We start from the raw sequence: 19,591 nt of genomic DNA, 5'->3' as shown, positions 1-19,591 counted from the left end.
AAGAAAGAAAGAAAGAAAGAAAGAAAGAAAGAAAGAAAGAAAGAAAGAAAGAAAGAAAGAAAGAAAGAAAGAAAGAATAATAAAATATCCTCCAAGGGTGTGAGGATCAGGCTCAAGCCTTTCTGTTGGTACAAAGCAAGTTCTTGAAATTGCTGCTGGGTGTAGCCTCCTCTTTCTGCTCTTCCTCTCATTGTCATCTTCTTTGCTTGGCTTTTGGGGATGGCAAAGAAGGCAAGGGACAGAAGTACCAGCTATACCTGCTACTTGCTGGCTCTCTCATCCTAAGCACAATGGGGTGGTGATCATGGGCACTGTTGTTTATTCTTCAGAGGCACAGCATCTGCGTGGCAGAGCACAGCGTTTGCATCTGAGAGGTGCCCCATCTTTGGTGCACAGAAGGTATTTGTGCATTTCCACACAAGGGAGCACAGAGCATAGAGGCATTAATAGGGCTGAGTGCCCGCCTCCTATGGATCCCTTGTGTTAAATGTGGCAGTGAAAATGGGGGAAAGTGAGGGGGGAATCAGGAAATGAACATCCCTTGCCTTTGGTCGAAGTCATTGATTAAACCATCACAAACTGTTCTGCAGCCATAACATCAGTAATTTCAGATCCAGGAACAAAAACAGGAATGGTGGGGTGGGGTGGGGGAGAGAGAAGGGACAGAAAGTGTAGAAATGCAGGCTCCTTGCACTACTGTTTAAAAACAAATCAAAGATAACTCTGCCTATTACTCTTTCAAAGTCCCCCACCCACTCCTTTCTTGGTGGCTGCCTCAGGAAGCTGATTTGCACCAGTCTTGACCTGGCTTTGCTCTTTACATTTCCCCATTAACAGGGGTGAGACTTTAAAGAGACTGGAGGTGCATAAATGCTGTCATGGACCCAGACGAGGAGGGGGTCAGAATATCACCAAAAATCTATCTCTATTCCTTTTTCCCCCCTGGTATGGGCCAAGCTGAGGAGCCTATGCATATCCCTGTTTTGAATACCAAAGGTTTCCGTTTGGGTTTCTTGCATCTCTAGTTAAAAGTAATGAGATTCCACTTGTTTGGAAAGAAAATATGTGCAGGGACTGCTATTCAAACTACATAGCACTGACTAGGCGGGAAAATGATCTCCTCCGCTATAATGTGATATTTCTATCTTCCTTTTTCCAGCTGTTGAGCCGAGTCCAAAAGCAGATATATGTGAAAGTGTCAAGTTCTCATTTTCCCACCCATAGGTTTCTTCCATCCCAATTCCACATCAGACTGTGTGCCTCCCACACAGCTCCCACATAGAAATCCATGTGCATTTTTGTGTGCTCTTTTCAAATTGACTCATTTTCAAACGGGTGCAGGCCTGTGCTTCTGTAGCACCCATTACAAATTCACAAATGGGTATATTTTCAGAAGCAAATGGAGTTTGAGCTCGTATTTGCTCTGAGGTGCTTTTAATGAAGTGAATCTTTCATAGGAAATACAAAGAAAGAAGAAGAGGAAAGGAGAGTGTCCAAGTGAGTCAGCGAATGATAGGTAGCAGTAGCTACAGAGGATCTTCTTCCTCTTCCACTGCTAGATTGGACATCACTACAAAATAAGTGAGGTGAATAAAACAGGCCACAGGTAACAGTAAGAAGGAATAACTCTTGATCCATGCAGCAGCCCCAGTCATTTTTGCATATGTACAATATATGATTGTGTATAAATGAGGCCCAAAACATGCAGAGAGATAACTGTGGACTTCTTGCTTGGGACCCAGAAAAACTGGAATGCCACCATGAGAAGATCATTTCTATTCATCTTCTGGATTTTCCTTCTATGGGAGCCATCTGTCAGGTTCTGAGAACAAATATGGAGGAGCTGAAGGGCCATGTATAAGCTGCCTCAGACTTGGACCCAGCAGTTCTCACAGAAACCACAGCCTGAGATCATGTTGCTGCTGGGCTTAGTGCACCACACAGAATGAAATGAATTTCACAAGCAGGATGCCACTGTTTAAAAACTCTTTGACCCACCTACCTTGCTTCTTTTGATGGTGGCAGAGAAGGGTCTCTGAAAATGGTCTTAGCATCCAGGCACATAGATGTAAGGGAAGAACATTTTGGTAACCTGGGCCAGCTGTGGACGTTGTGGCCAGTAAACATGTTCAGGTTGTAAAATGGCTGGTTTGACTGAGATTGTTGTTGTATTGTTGAGTTGAAATGGTTCCAGTGAGGAAAAGGCAAGCCCACAGACACTTGTGCTGCCTGTACCCTTAATTCATGGCAGTCACACTTAGCTCAACGCCTATATGTTCTCTTCTCCGCCTTTGAAGTTAGCAAGTATTCTAACATTCTGTCCTTAGCAGTTTATGGAAGCTAGAAACTATTATCTTTATTCTTTCTTTTGTTCCATTTGCCTCAGGTGATGACAGTATTCACCAAAAATGTAACAGAGATAGGACGCAGTGTTGTGACTTGTTTTAAAATGCACACATTTTCCTCATTATTAGAAAGGCTACTGGTTGTTTTTGTTCAACAGAATACATGGAAATGGGAAGTCAACGTTTTATTTTTATTTTATTTTTTACTCTGGAATTGCTCCAGTGCAATTTTTTTTAATGTAAGCCACTCAAAGCGTGTTTTTTTCCACTACACTGCTGCAAATGCATCCTTAAAGCTAAACAATAAATAATACTTAAAACCAAAAGATGACATTTTCCCCCTTTCCACTGACAATTCTGCCATATTATCTGAATAACAAGAAAAATAAAAGATGCATGAGACAGAAAGGAATATTAAAAATCCTTTGCCCTTTTTACTTATTGTCTTTACTTACAAGGGATTAGATTTTTTTTTAAAATACAAATCAATGTCTTACCAAGTAGAGTGGAAGATTTACTGTTTCTAATTATATGCATAATAGTTTCTCACCCACATTAATATTTCACTGCAACCCTCAAGCACAGGTGATTACACATTTCTGCTCTGGGTTTTTTTCTTCCAAAAAATTGTTTTTTTCTGGACTGATGTAGCCAAGCCTGGGGGGGGGGGGGACTCCAAACCTTATTTTAAAAACTTGTGAAGATTTTTAATTGCACATTAAGACAGCCAGTTGCTTGGGTAGCTCCATCAATTCAATTCTCTGTACTGTACTCTGGTCTGTGAAACAGTAGCAGTGGGATCCCATGGGAAAGTATGTGTATGATGGATCTGGTGGCTATCACACTTTTCTACTTGGTCAAGAAATACATGACTCGAAGAGTTACAAGTTACATTGGCTCTGGGTCCTTAGAAACCTACTAAGGGTGCCTATTCATCCTTATTTCGTTCTCGTGCACCAGAATGGGGCACTGCAAAAGCCCATATCTTTTCTACTGGGTTTGATTAGGGTTTTCTCATTTGCAAGAATGATATTTTTGGCACATATTTTTGTACATCAAGTGTTGGTAGAGGAAATACTAGGTGACTCAAGGTGACTGCTTTGTTATCTCAGTTGAAGAAAGTTAGCACCACATGGAATAACTGATATAATTCATTAGTAGGTCTGCTGGGTGATTGATGAACCGTCAACCCTATCCCCTATATGGGGAGAAAGTGGCAGAAACGATCTGTCACTATGTGGAATGTACATGGATTGGGATGCCATCTGTGAGTGAAGCTGATCTAACAGCCACCGAGCAGGTTATGCCCCTGAAGACCATTACCCCTGAAGTCCCTTAGGGTCTCCCTAAGATGTGACATATGCAACAGAGGCCACATTTCCCCTTATCTGGTCCAGAACCAAAAAGTGCTGAAAAAATAATGCAAATGGATGGACAAGCCATATCTCCACGTCAGTATTCCCTTGTGAACGTCGCTTCCTCCACTAAATAAAATCAAGGGAAGGAGGGGTACCAAAGTATGGCAGAGTTTTGAATTTTTGATTAAAATTCTGCTTTTTTTTTTTTTTTTTTTTGATACATAGCAGAAGTATGGAGAGTCACAGAAGAGAATAGCTTCCAGGTTTCTCAAAGAGTCCACCTTTTTCTCATTCACTGATGCTTACGGTCCCAATAGCTCGCTCTGAGATGTTAGTAATAAAAAAGAATAAAAACATTTCATTACTTACAGATGAGAACAAATAACTGCAAACCAACAACCAACTTGAATAACAGACTGTAACCGGGGTGGGAGAGGGTACAACTCTCAGTAGACAGGCAGGTCTCCCTTTGAATTCTGAGGCAGGAAGGAATTATTGGTTACTGCCAAATAGATTGACAGTCACAACAGCCCAGAAAGGTCCCTCGCAATAACAAACTAGAGTAGCATGCAGGGTTGTAAGAACTCCAGCACAAAGATGGACTGCAGTGGCTTGGCAGTAAGACACTTCTGTGCTGAGCAGGTAGATTAGAAAGGACACTGTTTCCAGGTCTGCTCTGAAAAATCCACTCCTCCCGGCTTGCCAGTTCTGGGTCTGAATGAGTAGCTACTGAAAAAATGGCACAGGACCTCCTGGAGACCCACTGGGAACAGTACCACATTAGCACTGAAAAAAAAAATCCTTCTGTTCTCCGTGTGCTCTCCTAAGGGTGTTCAGGGTAAACCTGGGGCCGAGGGCTACCTATTATTAGTTTGCTCACAGAGTTTTAGAAGTTAGAATCCTAAGGTAAGTTGTTCATTGTTTTTGCTCAGTCAGACAGAGTGTTTTTCTCTTGGAGTGTGTCTGTCTGTGCTTTGCTTCAGAGAGGAAGAGGGCAGGACTTTTCTGTGGGGACACTTTGGGTGAACTGAGGAAATCTCAACAACTAACTCCATGTGCTGGGAGAGTCTGGAGGCAAAAGTCCAAAGACATCTAAGTAGTTGCCCACCTCAATTCCTTTGACAGAGGGTTCAGGCCGATGACTTATGGGGCCCTGTCACATACAGCACTGATGGTACCTGTCTGTCATGGGTTTGGAGGGAAAGTTCCATCCTATGGGGAGTGGAAGGCGGGACATCAGGGGGGAGGAGCTGTACTGTATATATATTTGGAGCTTGTGTGGAGAGTGAGGAGTTGGAGTCTGTGTGTCAGACTGGGTACAACTGTTTGTCAGTTAGTACATACCTGATAGGTTCAGGTTTCTATTTAGGTAGCCAGAACTGATAGGTTCAGGGTCTGTGCGTTACCTTAAGGTGTTCAGTGGGAACCAATCTGTTGTGTGTGTATGATTGGGACTATGCCACGTTACATTATCCTATTTACCTGATCCTTTTATTTACCCTGTTTGTTGTTTCAATAAACCTTGTTCTTTTGTTTATTAAAATCCATTCCTGGTCTGTGTGACTCCTTACAGGGAATGGTTGGTGGCAGCATAACTACAGGGTGGGATACTCCAGTAGGTCTGGGGTTGTCACAGGCCCTTTCCAGAAATACCGCATGACGGTTGTATGAGTCTATGTATTTACGTATGTATATTTTGAAAGATCAAAGGAAGCTATGCTAAGAGATCAGCATGAGAGACTGTACATAATACACTCTCTGTACAAATACCATTGGCATCTAGGCAGAACTTGGACTACATACCCCACAGTCCTCCAGTCCATATAGCCATTGGGAACTCCCCAATAGTTAATTAACTTTTTAACAGAGTGCCTGAATAGGGCCTAATTGTAATTTGAAATCTGCTGATTTTTTTTTAGCATTTAGAATTCCTCATACTTTGAAGCCTTAAGTTACAGCTTGCTTACTTTTGCTCATAAATCTGATACTGATAAAGACTGATTCTTCGGACCCAAAAGTAGTGGACTGATGTGAAGGTTATGGGAAGGCATATGGAGCCCCTCAGCTGCCAGTTGTCTTGTCTACCTCCAGCACCAAGTGCGAATATGTCAACTAAAAATGTGTCACTGCTAAAAATAATGCCAAACGGGTCGGCAGTGAGAAGTCTAAACATGCAAAAGACACACACGTGAAAATGGTTCTGGTAGATCTTGTGTAATCCTGGTTGTGTAATCTTAGTTTTTCAAACTTCTCATCTCAAGGGAAAGCATCTGGAGGAGGCTTGTGTTCACACTTACTTTCATTCCAGAAACCAATTATTGAGGGGAAAAGACCATTTGTTGGAAATGTGTTTCCTGAAGATGGTTTTAAACAACCACCCAGCAAGACATACAGAATCAAAGATGTGACACGTTGGAAATCAAGGAAAGCACAAACAAATATGGACACTGTTTAGACGACACTGTTTAGACGAATAGTGCAAATTTAGTCACATTGTTTGGTGAAGAAAGGAGTAAGTATTTAGCTAGTAGAATTCCCCATATTTGAGGATGAGAGATATGTATACAAAGTGTGGGAGCCTGTGATTCTACCATGGCTTTCTTATCTATGGAATGCTTTGTGCTTGCATTGCTCCAGAGCCTCCTGGTTCAGCACATTTAAGGCTGCTCTGCTGGACATTTAAAAAAATTCAAGTGATAAAAGATCTTCTGACATCCTTTCTCCCCAACTCCATCACCATTTTTATGAAACAATCAAGGTGTGGAAAAAAATGATCTGCTTTTTATCTTTGTTTCAGCTCAATTCTCCCATCTTTTAAGTTCACCTTGAATCCCAATTCTATCTTCTGCAGTATGAACTACCCCTCCCAGTTCAGTGTAATTTACAAATGTAATTTTTCCCTCCACACACTCACCCAAGTCATTTATAAAGTAGTGAATCAATCTGGGTCCAAGACAGAATCCTGTCACTGTCTCCTGTGTCATCTTACCCAACTTGCCACTTCTCTCCAGAATGATGTGCATTACCAAGCATTCATTGTATACATTTTATCCATCGGCTACCAATCAAACTAAATAGTAACAGTGTCTAGCGTACATTTTACCAGCTTGGTCATAAGAATACCATAGTTATCAAAAACCTTGCTGAAATCAAGATACACTACATGTACAGCATTCCCCTTGTCTACCAAGATTTTATCTCTGTCAAAGGAAGGAAGGAAGGAAGGAAGGAAGGAAGGAAGGAAGGAAGGAAGGAAGGAAGGAAGGAAGGAAGGAAGGAAGGAAGGAAGGAAGGAAGGAAGGAAGGAAGGAAGGAAGGAAGGAAGGAAGGAAGGAAGGAAGATTAGTTTGGCATGACTTATTTTTGATAAATCTGTACTAGGTGTTGGTAATCACTATGTTCTTTTCCAAACGCTCTCGGACCAACTGTTTTTAATTATCCTTTCAAGAACCTTTCCTTCTCTCCATGTCAACCTGATGGGTCAATAGTTGCTTGAATCCTCTCACCACCACTTTTTTTTTAACAATAGTGGCAACACACAAAAAATATATGTTTCCTTTCCAGGAACAACTTTGGAATCCAACCCGTTCTTTCCAGACTAGCATTTTACAACACAGTCACAGAATAAAGCACTATGTCCAAAGTTAAGGGAATGATTTATCTTGGAGATAAATGATGTCTTTAAATATTCCCTTAAGCTTTTCCAGTCACCTTCATAGTTCTTTGTTCACAGCAAAAGACTGCTCCTGTGAGAGGAGAATGTTTTCATTTTACAAGCAATGATTGGCCCAGACTAAGCCATCTTTTGCCAGTGAGATCACAGAACAAGGTCAAAGAATGTTTCTTGTTCTGGGGAGTTCATACAATGGAGTTAGACATCCTGACACTTTTCTTACATAATCCCTCACCTTTGTCTGCCAGAGAGAAATGCCTGGCATATAATAGCAATTTGAAGTGACTGAGGATGGGGATGAGGCCAGTTTGCCTTTCGTGGGGAACAATACATAGCTACAAGGAGAAATGCTGATCACATCAGGGCTTATGAAAGGATGGGAGCAGCAGCAGCACAGTTCCATTTTCAACACAGACTGTTTTATTCGAAAACATGGTTTTGGATCCTCCCATTCTCAGAAGGTTATTTTCTCTTCAGGCAGGACTTTCCTTATTGACTGATGACTTGAGAGGGTTTTTAAAAAATAGACAGTTGTTCTCTGATAAAATTGTTGTTGCAAATGTGTTTTAGTATTGATTTTACTCACCGTTCTTAATGTAATGCTTGTTTAATTCTTTCTTAAACTTTTAAACATTTGTATACTTCCTGTTTTAGCTTTTTTAATATTGTCTTTTTAATTTTATAAACTGCTCTCGGTCCTTTTTAAGGAGAAAGACGGGAAGAAATATTTTAAATGAATAATAAATTATTCAGGGGAAAAAATCGTGGAAGTACATTTTGAACAGAGATCAGACCTCCAAGTACCAAAATAATCAAACAAACAAGCAAGCCACTTCTTTTTAATATTTTTCTTTTTTTGAAGGAAGAATTCTAACACATTGACCGAAACCTACTAGTAAGTCCGAACGAGAGTAGGCCCAGTGAATCAGTGAAATTTATAGAGACATTCTACTGGATTTCAACCGTCCTGTTTTTGTTTTCAAAACAACTTTTCTTGAGAGGTGACAGGTTTAAGAGACATTGTGTCTGGGTGCAACTTGGGAGACTCTGGTTAAAATCCCCACTGATCCATGAAACCCACTTGATGTTGGACCAGCCATTATCTCTCAATTTGATGTCGTTCGAAATTTTTTTGTGAGGATCAGGTGGAGAGGAGGAGAGCTCTGTACATGAGTCTCTTAAAGTAAAGGCAGCGTGCACCTTATCTGATAGATATGTCTTTCTGGAAGTTACACCTTTCAATAAAGCTGTCTGCATATGCACTAGTGAGGTAAATTCAATAGCTGTGTATGCGGGTGCATTTCAATTACATATTTGTGAACAGACACAAAGAGTAAATTTGGGAATGATGCTTCTCATGCAACCTAAAGAGCATATTCATGGAGGATATATATGAAGGCAAAGAGAAACTTTAAGGCTTTGAAGAGTAAAGAAGAAGAAGAAGAAGAAGAAGAAGAAGAAGAAGAAGAAGAAGAAGAAGAAGAAGAAGAAGAAGAAGAAGAAGAAGAAGAAGAAGAAGAAGAAGAAGAAGAAGAAGAACTACCTCAGAAAGTTTAACAAGTATACCCCATATTTATTGAGCATGGATTGTTGATACCGGGTAGGTGGGGCTCGTCAGCCTGGGAAGGCAGCTCATCTAGGAGAAGGAAAACTCCAATTTCAAACCTCCACTGCCTTGTGCTGTATCCACTGATGGAAAAGGCTTCAGGAGTAAACCTCGAGCCAAAATCCGGAGCCGGAGTCCCGAAGGCAGTTCGTGTCGTTCTGGCAACTCCTGCGACATCGCTGGAACCAGTTGTATTGGCTCTTGCCTTTCCATTGGACTATTTCAGTGACATGGAGAGGGGGGATTTGCTGCTTGGGTAACAGCCTATCCTCCATATTATTTTACCCAGGCTTCGTGCTCTGGAGAGAACACTGCAGCTTCGTATACAGTGTCGAATTCCTCCATACAGAGCATGTTACCATAGTCTCTCAAGACTGAAGGATGCCTATGATTTTTGATAGCACCTGGAGGACAATGCTTGGGGGGGGGGGGATAACAGAGTGGAAGGAGAATAAACCGGAGTCATCTCATATTGCAACCAGGATGTGCACAATGAAAAGTTTTGCATTTGTTTTGAATTCTTTGGGTATGCAACTTTAATTTCTTTCACTGTTGTATTTTTTGTGTACCTCTACTTTTATTTATCAAGAAAGGGAAAGACTTTTTTTGGTTGTTTCATTTTGTTTTGGCTTTTGCTTTTGTGTTTCTAGCACCCACAATGCCCTAAAGAACCATTTCAAAAAAGCAGATGCAAGGCAATGGAGAATTAATCTCTGCAGGCAACAGCACATGAGAAAGAAGAATCATAAAACACACATACACACCAAAATATATATAGTTACCTCTAACAGAATAAATACACATTAAATTGATCAAATAACGTTTTTTAAAAATCAATCAAAGGAAGGGGGAAATAGTAAAATACAACACAAATACATACACCCACACTCCCCAAACCAAGAAAAACAAGCAAAGAAATTAGGCATACAATATAACTAAAGCCCTCAAATACTAGAATATGGAGAAATTTCTCTTCTCTCCTCCCCCCCCCCATTTGTTGCCTTTTATTGTGTTCTGTTTTTTAAGACCAACAAAGTCAGGCCCAGTCAACCCCAAAAATAATCCAATAAAGAAAAGGAGAAAAACCAAAACAAAACATAGCGAGGAATACACAAAACAATCCCAAGGAAGAAGCAGCAATAATAGCCCAATGAACCCCAATGGAACCGGCAGACTATCTATCACTCTTAGAAGTGAGAGGATTTAGAAGAGCTTTCACCCTAGCAAGACGCTCTGCCCTTACGTCTGCCGTCCTTGAAGGGAAATATAGGAATGTGCCTTATGCAGAAAAGCTTTGCTCCTGTTCACTAGGGGTGGTAGAAAGTATGCAACACATGTTTTTACCTGTCCCCTCTATGAGATTGTGCATAATCAGATTATTTTTCCACTGATTAAAAACATACCAAGCCGTACAGAAGAAAGTAGACTCCAGTTTCTTCTCTCAGATAAAGACCCTAAGATCACCTATCACGTTGCAAGTTTCTGTGTGGTGATACTTAGATTCCAGAAATCAAAGGATAGATAAATTTTAGATGTATAGATTTTAAATGGTTTTAAACTGTGGATTTTAAATGGATGTAAACTCTAAGTTTTAAAATGCATTTCAAACTACCGTAAGTGGCAATTTTGTTATGCTTTATGCTGAAAAGGTTGAAATTGTAATTGTTTTTGTTTAATTGGTCTAAAGACTGTAATAAAATATGTATGAAGCCCAAAGAAATGTAGGAGAAAATCTCTCCCCCCCCATCTAAAACACTCATTGGATTTGAGGCCCGTCAAGTTTCAATATTCCCCCTCCCCCCCCCCACATTCTGATTGGCTACTGACAACTCCTGTTGACCACACTACCATGTCTTTGCAATAGCCCTTATGGCTGTTGTGGGTTTTTCGGGCTCTTTGGCCATGTTCTGAAGGTTGTTCTTCCTGACATTTTGCCAGTCTCTGTGGCCGGCATCTTCAGAGGACAGGAGTCAGAACAGAGTACAGACAGAGTTCTTACTCCTGTCCTCTGAAGATGCTGGCCACAGAGACTGTCGAAACGTTAGGAAGAACAACCTTCAGAACATGGCCAAAGAGCCCCCAAATCCCACAACAGCTATTAGATCCCGGCCGTGAAAGCCTTCACGAATTCAATAGCTCTTATGATGCTATTGGATTAAAAAAAAATTAGGCAATTTGACATAAAAGGGGTGAAAGGAAAAAAGAAAGATTAAGTGAAAGAAATACATAAGAAGAGAAAATTCCAGGCTCTGCTAATATGAATCATTCTTGTTCCAAGGATCTGTTTGAAGATTTTACAAAATAACACAAAAATGTGAAGAAGGGGTTTTGTGGTTTCCCCCTTTCATGCAACCATAAATTCCCCATCCTTAGTTGCAATATTTCAGTTGCAGGGTCCAGCCAGCAGAACCTAAGCTCTTAACTATCAGTCGCAAAAATGAAGTTGCAATCTTCTGAAATGGATGTTCCCTTGCCTGAATTACTCTTTTGATTTATTTAGTAAGATCATTCCAGAAGCTGATGGCTACCTGGTAGTCCATGGCTGCATGTATTCCACAAAATAAATATTTTATGCATATTGCTTGTTGAGTGATGGAACTCTATGCATTTCCTAAAGAGCTGTGAGCCAAGGGAAATATCACTGGAGCTATAATTTTCTTTCTTTCCTGGGAAGAAAATTGCTGGGATATCAGATTCCCTGTATCTATGGTCAGGGAAAGATGGACTGTCAAAATGAGGCAGATGAAAGGGGAGCTTCCCAAAGGTAACTGGAAAGTATTTTTATTGATTGATTGATTGATTGATTGACTGATTGATTGATTGATTGATTGATTGATTGATTGATTGATTGATTGATTGATTGATTTGATTTGATTTGATTTGATTTGATTTGATTTGATTTGATTTGTATCCCGCCCATCTGGTCTATTCGACCACACTAAGTTAAACACTAGCAGTTTAGGCCTTTAATGGCAAAACTAACAGTTGCAGTTCAAATACTGGGTGTTAACATTAGAATCAGGAGCACAAAAGATACTAGCCAGAAAGTGATGATTATTGGCTCCTTCTCAAACTGAGAGTGGTAACAAATGGGTCCTGGACCCAGTGTTATTCAATATTTTTGTTAATGAGCTGAATCAGGGGATATGGGGAATGCTAATCAAATTTGTGGATGACACAAAATTGGATTAGGAAAAACCACTGGCCACTCAGGTATAATCTAAACCAAATCCCTTATGAATACACAGTGGAAGTAAAGAACAGATTTAAGGAACTAGATTTGGTGGACAGAGTGCCTGAAGAACTTTGGATAGAGGCTCGTAACATTGTCCAGGAGGCAGCAACGAAAACCATCCCAAAGAAAAGGAAATGCAAGAAAGCAAAGTGGCTGTCCAACGAGGCCTTAGAAATAGCAGAGAGGAGAAGGGAAGCAAAATGCAAGGGAGATAGGGAAAGTTACAGAAACTTGAATGCAGACTTCCAAAGAATAGCAAGGAGAGACAAGAGGGCCTTCTTAAATGAACAATGCAAAGAAATAGAGGAAGATAACAGAAAAGGAAAGACCAGAGATCTGTTCAGGAAAATTGGACATATTAGAGGAACATTTTGAGGCAGTAGAAGACAGGAGGGCCTGGCGTGCTCTGGTCCATGGGGTCACGAAGAGTCGGACACGACTAAACGACTAAACACACACAGCGAATACCCTGGAGGATAGAAACAGAATAGACGGGTTACTTACCTGTAACCATGGTTCTTCAAGTGGACCTCTGTGAATTCACACAAGTGGGTTAGCTTGAGCACGGGGCTGAAAACAATCGAAGGAAATTCAACAGGGATAAATGGAAAGTACTGAATCTAGGAAAAAGAAATCAAACACACAGTTACTAGGTGGGAGATACTTGGCTCAGTAATACTACAAGTGAGAAGGATTTTGGAATTGTTGTAGATCAAAAGTGGAATATCAGCCAATGGTGGAATGTAGCAGCAAAAAAAGACGAATGCTATTTTAGGGTGCATTAACAGAAGTATACAGTCTCCTAATCCCGTGAGGTACTATTTCCCCTGTATCTGGCACTGGTTAGGCCTCATTTTGAGTATTGTGTCCAGTTCTGGACCACACACTTCAAGAAGGAAGCTGAAAAATTGGAACAAGTTCAGAGGAGGGCAACAAGGACGATCAGGGGGCTGGAAACCAAGCCTTATGAGGAAAGAACGAAAGAACTGGGCATGTTTAGCCTTGAGAAAAGAAGACTGAGGGGAGATAGGATAACACTTTTCAAATACAGTGGTGCCTCGCACAACGATGTTAATTGGTTCCAAAAAAATCAACATTGTGTGAAACATCGTTCTGTGAAACACCATTTCCCATAGGAATGCATTGAAAACCAGTTAATCCGTTCCAATTGGAACGGATTGCCGTCCTTCAGCGAAAATCCCCATAGGAAACATCGCTGAGTGAAACCCAGTTCCCCAATTGAAATGCACTAAAGCCGACTCAATGCATTTCAATGGCTTTGCGAAGTCCTTTTTCGCTCCTGTGAAAGTGTCTTACAATGTTTGGAACCTGTTTTAAAAGCTTGCAATGGTTAGCCCACCTCCTGAAACCTACGCAAACTTATTTTGGTGTTGTTCTGACACTTCGTTAATTTGTGGTGATTTTTTGTTTTTCCCCTCATTGAACTCCATGCATTTCAATGAGGGGAAAAACAAAAAATCACCACAAATTAACGAAGTGTCAGAACAACACCAAAATAAGTTTGCGTAGGTTTCAGGAGGTGGGCTAACCATTGCAAGCTTTTAAAACAGGTTCCAAACATTGTAAGACACTTTTACAGGAGCGAAAAAGAGGCATCGTTGTGTGAAAATTCCCCATAGGAAACATCGTTGTGTGAGGCGGCAAATTTAACAGAAAAAGGCATCGTTGTGTGAATTCATCGTTGTGTGAGGTACCCGTTGTGGCTGTCATACAGGGGAGGGTCAGGTTCTCTTCTTGATCATCCCAGAGTGCAAGACATGCAAAAATGGGCTCAAGTTACAGGAAGCCAGATTTCAGTTGAATATCAGGAAAAACTTCCAAACTGTTAGAGTAGTATGACAAAGGTATCAATTACCTCAAGAGGTGGTGAGTGCTCCAACACTGGAGGCATTCAAGAGCAATTTAGACAACCACTTGGCAGATATTTGTATTCCTGCATCAAGCAGGGGGTTGGGGCTCAATGGCCTTATAGGCCCCCCTTCCAACTTTATGATTTTATGATCCCTTCTTTACCAGTAGAAGCACTATAACATCCACCGACACTACCCCTGTGTTACAGATATCCAATTTTCAGAAGGGGACAAGTCTTTGGGTCTGAGTCCCAAGTCGGAGTCGGAGTCTTTGGTCTCAAATTCCAAGTCTGAGTCCTTGTTAAAAACATGCCTTTTTTTTCAGAAAAAAAAGGAGGGGCAAATAGATTCAAAGTTCCAAGTTAAGTCTGAATCATTAGAACAAAACAAAATGGACTTAAGTCCAAGTCAAGTCACCAATGCTGCTTAGGTCTGATTTGGGAACAAGTCCCATGACTCAAGTCCCCATCCCTGGAAGAGGGCATTCCTTATCTCCTTAACACATGTAATCATCACCATAGAAGCTTTTCTCACTTCATTTAGTTTCCAAATTAGCTTTCCTTTGTCATTCTGAAAACATCTGCATGCCTAATTTCTCAGAAATGAAATTCTCCCTACAACTTGGAGCCTGTCCTACCTCATGGGACTGCAATGAGGATGGAGCATGGCAGAGGAAAACCATCGATTCCTACACAGTCAGCTTCCAGATTGTGTCCCTGTGTAGCTGTCGGTGCACAGGAGGACTTCTCCGTGTTCATCTGGACACACAATGTTGGGAGCATGGCCAGAGCCCGGAAGGATATGGCAAGCTGGTGTAGCCCTTTTTCCCTTTCATTTTTTTCAATTTCCATGAACATGTGAGATATTTTATTATGCGAGGGCCTATGGAAAGTATTTTCTGATCTGAAAGGTTGGCAGACGGAAGAAATCTCTGCGTTTCACTTCCCTTGTCCTGACCATTTTGATATAGCTCAGTGGGGAATTACTTCTTTAAAGAGGCATTGTGGCAGTTGCAGTTTTATTGTGTATGTGTGGGCGTTAACTATTGCTGTGTTCCATCACTGATTATTTCATGACAGGATTTTATCTTCTGGGATCCAAAAATAGAAAACAAAAGAAAAGCCCACATGGGAGCTCATCTCAGTAAAAGTACTGAGAACAAAATGTGAGAGAATGTAAGGGAGAATTCAGTTAACACATACACACCGAAAACCCTCTCCATTTTTCATGCGGTGTTAAGGGCTTTCTGCATTTGCTTAACTTCAAAGGGAAGACCCTCACTTATTAGAAGATGTTTAATTTAGGCATTATGGATGTAGGGTGGTATTGCATATTTGGGCTAATTCCAGCTTCACAGCTATCCCTCTCAGCAACGGGGTGATGATCTGAAATCTCACATCAATGTCTTCACTGGGAGCTGGAGGCATCTCCCGACTGATGCCACAACACTGTTCAATGTACCCAATGGGTAGCACTGGGATCCAGGCAGAAATATACACACTTGGAAGGGCATGGGAAGTTAACTAGTCCAGCTCCCTACCACAGCTAAAGCATTCAGAGTTAGGTATCCCCTTTGTGTCTTCTACTGTTTTCCCTCCTGTTTCCTCTCCAGCAGAGGAAACCTGGAATTAAACCTGGAATTAAAAAAAAAGAGGATGTGACATATTACTTAATTGGCTTGACACCCAAATGACATAAAACATGCACCAGTGGTACGTTGGTTCCATACCAGTGATAACACATGCCAGAAACGGATCTCAAATGAAGTGGACCTATCTGTGCTAAAAAAAAAAGGTAGACTGTCAGTAATCCTAAAAAGGCACAGATAGACATGGAAAAGGGCTGGGCTGGCTTGTGATTTCATATATGTTATGGCATCACAAGAAAAGGGACGGAACCTGACCATTCCAAAAGCTGTCCGAAACACAAGATCGATGGCTGTCTGGTCACATCTTACTTGCATTAGTATGAGATGACAAAAAGCACAATAGAACTCATCTGGATTTTGAAAAACATGTTCTCCATGGGCGGAGTAAAGACTGTTGACCACTAGTGGAGAAACACCCTAGGAGGTGGAATCCTGAGTTTTGGCTTGCCCATGAGGAAAACAAGGAGGAGGGTACCAGGGTAACTGGGGCTTGGGTAGGATGTTTCTCTCTCTCCCCCACCCCAATTTCTTGAGTGCCACTGTAAGTACTTTTCTGAGAGCCTGAATACTTTAACACTTATACATAAATATGGACTCATCTGTCCACAGTGTAACAGCGAAAGTTGTAAGGTGGTACTGGCTCCTTGGCACATGCCAGAATATGCTGGGTGATGACTAGAGAATCAGAAAAAATGATGATTTGTTTTGATTTATGATTCATCAAGGTAAATGAATCACAAATTGATGATTTTGTTTCTGAAGAACTGATAAATTAATTCAATTCATTTTTTTTACTTTAACACCTTATAAAGTAGTTCCTTAAGCACCTAGAGGCACCCAATTTGCAGAGGTGCTTCCCCTGGCTCTCCCCTGCAAAGTTGGTTAAGATTGGGTTCCAGACATCCATTTTATACACCCACAAAATGGGTCCCCCAGGAAAGTGCCCTTTAGCACCTGACTTGGGGAAGCCCAATCTGCACCAAAATTCGTTGTTTCACAATTCATCAGGTGAATATGAATCAATGAATTAGCAATTTTTGAACAAATATGGTGATTCATTTTTAATTTATGCCCATCTCTAGTGATGACCACAGCCTGCCTTTTTTAACCCCCAGGTAGAGAAAAGAAATTTAACATCTGTGGTGTTTGCTCATGGTAGACAAATGTATTCTCCAATCAATGGAAGGCAATCTCTCATTAACGCTACTGGAAGGTTCATGAATAAATCCTTCATCTATCAATGATGGAAGAGATTTTTCATTACTGAGCAGGACGTATCCAAGTATCATGCAACCATGCTTAAAAAAAGAGAAAGAAAGGGGCTTTTGATTGTCGGTTTCTTGTTTTTCTTTATCTGAATCATAATGAATGTTCAGGTACACTAAAAATCACTTCAAGGGGTCATCTTGATTGATGAATATATTTGATAAATGTTGGCATATTCTCTGTCTTCTTTGTCAATGACAAAGCAAATCTCATTTCTCACATGTTCATGGTTGCAAATTCATACCCATTCCTTTCAAATCACTCTGAACATGATAATCAGGGGAGGGTGAAAACTAAAAGAAATGTGGATTTAATATTGATTTCCTAAAGGTCATCTTCAGGCAAATTGACAAACACAAATTCATTAATGTTGGTGACAACTTGGGTAATGGTGGAGATGTAGGGACGATGCAAATGGGTCATTTTACTTTCTTTAAAATGTTCTTGGAGGTGTCCATAATTTGCAAAAGCAATGCTATGCAAAGCAGCAACAGAAAATTACAGTGGTTGCTACGACATAAGTAATTTTGTGCATTAGATAAAAATTACCATGGTGTTGACAGGTAGAATACTAAGTTGTATTCAATGTCACCGGTGCATATTTGGGACATTATGAATTTCATAGAGTTGTTTAATGACCACCTTTGCATTAAAATCTACTTCTAAGCTTTGGACAGTATGCATGGGACTATCTAGCCTTATCCTTACAATGCCTTGTAAAGCAGGTAAATTAATCCTTTCAAACCTCCTCTGCATTTGCAGGAGAAATATGCACTAAACGATGTTCAATGTTTCTGAAATTTTTTTAAACAACTATACAGAAGCAGAAATGAAGTGAAAAAAAATCTTCTTTTTCTCCTCTTCTACTAGAGTTTAGATATCTTTACAGCGGTCCTGATGTTCGATGCAGCAGCTCAACAAAGTTGTTTCGCATCTTCTCCAAGGTTGTTCAGCCAATACATTCTTTTTCTTTCTACACTTTTTTGATGTTTATTCTACCTTGGATTATCATCCGTAATTATCAGTACTTCCTGAGACAATCTTAACATGAAAAAATGAGAAAAGAAAGAGGCATATTTCTTCAACCTTAGAAGAAGAGAAGAAGCAGAGAAACTAACTTGCTTGGAGCACACATCATGGTTGATCTAAATCTTTTTAATGAAAACCATCTCATGCTGTCACTCAAAGAACAAGAGAGAGAGAGAGGAGAGAAGGAGAACAAAGAGAGACCTAGCATGGTCTCACCCATAAACCCTGGCTCTGAGGATGGTGTGTCCCTCCAATCACATGCTACATGTCTGCACATTGAATAGGACTGAATCCCAATATATTTAGAGTTGTATGCCTGAAGGTACTCCTTTTATACATTCAACTAAATGTGTAGACAATGAGACTATGGCAAGAGAGTGAACCAATATCAGCAGTATGGTTGCTGGATATGGTTCATCTCCTCTCCCCTGCCATCTCTCACTGGCAACATTTGTTTAAATTGAAAAAAAAAAACACTCGCAGGCTATTTACTGTACTATCCAAGACCTCAAAAAGTTTGCAAAGAATAATAAAAAATGAAATAACCATCACCATACATACAAAGCATAAATTAAAACACACACAGACACAGACACAGACACAGACACAGACACAGACACAGACACAGACAGACAGACACAGACACAGACAGACAGACAGACAGACAGACAGACACACACACACACACACACACACACACACAAGAACGAATGTGTGGTGATCAGGAAAGAGCAGAGAAAAAACAACAACATTTTAAATAGGTTCAGAAAACATATGAATGTTGGGCATCTCTCCTGTGAGAAAGGGCAGATGTTCCAAAAGACAGGCATCACCATAGCAAGACCCATTTCTGAGTTGTTACTAGATTGGGTTATAGAAATTATAGCATGAGCAACAGGATCATAGTAATTGGAAGCAATGGCTTACGAGTCTTCGTCATCCAGACTTCCCTGCCCATGTGCCACACTACCTGAGACTTTTGAACATCTAAAATATCTGGAAGACTATAACTTGAAAACCATGGATTCAAAATGTCTCTAGAGTAGAGGTCTCCAAACTTTTGGCCATGAGATAAAAACTTCCAACTTTTGACCCATGTGACCATGAGGGCCACATCATAAATCTTCAACATTTTTAGGTCCAAAGGAATGTGCATGTACGCATGTACACATGTACGTGTGATTGCATGCACATACACACACACCACATGCACAGGTACCCGTCCACCTGCCCGCATGCCTGCACACACACACACACACACACACAAACGCACCCCCTCAGATGCCCGTATACATGCATGGATGGCGCCCACCATGGGCTGTAGTTTGGATACCCCTGCTCTAGAGGGTAAGTCTGCCAGATAACCTAGTCTCTCCCAATAAAGGAACATAAAAAGCTCCCTTCTATTGCTCTGAACAATTGGCCATCTAGTCCAATATTATTGGCATTGCCTGTGTTTCAGGAAACACTCTTCCTTAGCTTCAACCAGCCATATTCTGGTCTAGTGCTTGCCTCTGTGGTGAGGCTTTTGAACATTCAAAATATAGTGAACATCACTTT

Source organism: Pogona vitticeps, chromosome 1 (genome assembly GCF_051106095.1).
Source record: "Pogona vitticeps strain Pit_001003342236 chromosome 1, PviZW2.1, whole genome shotgun sequence".
In the NCBI taxonomy this organism is placed as follows: domain Eukaryota; kingdom Metazoa; phylum Chordata; class Lepidosauria; order Squamata; family Agamidae; genus Pogona; species Pogona vitticeps.
This window is presented reverse-complemented; position numbering follows the sequence as displayed.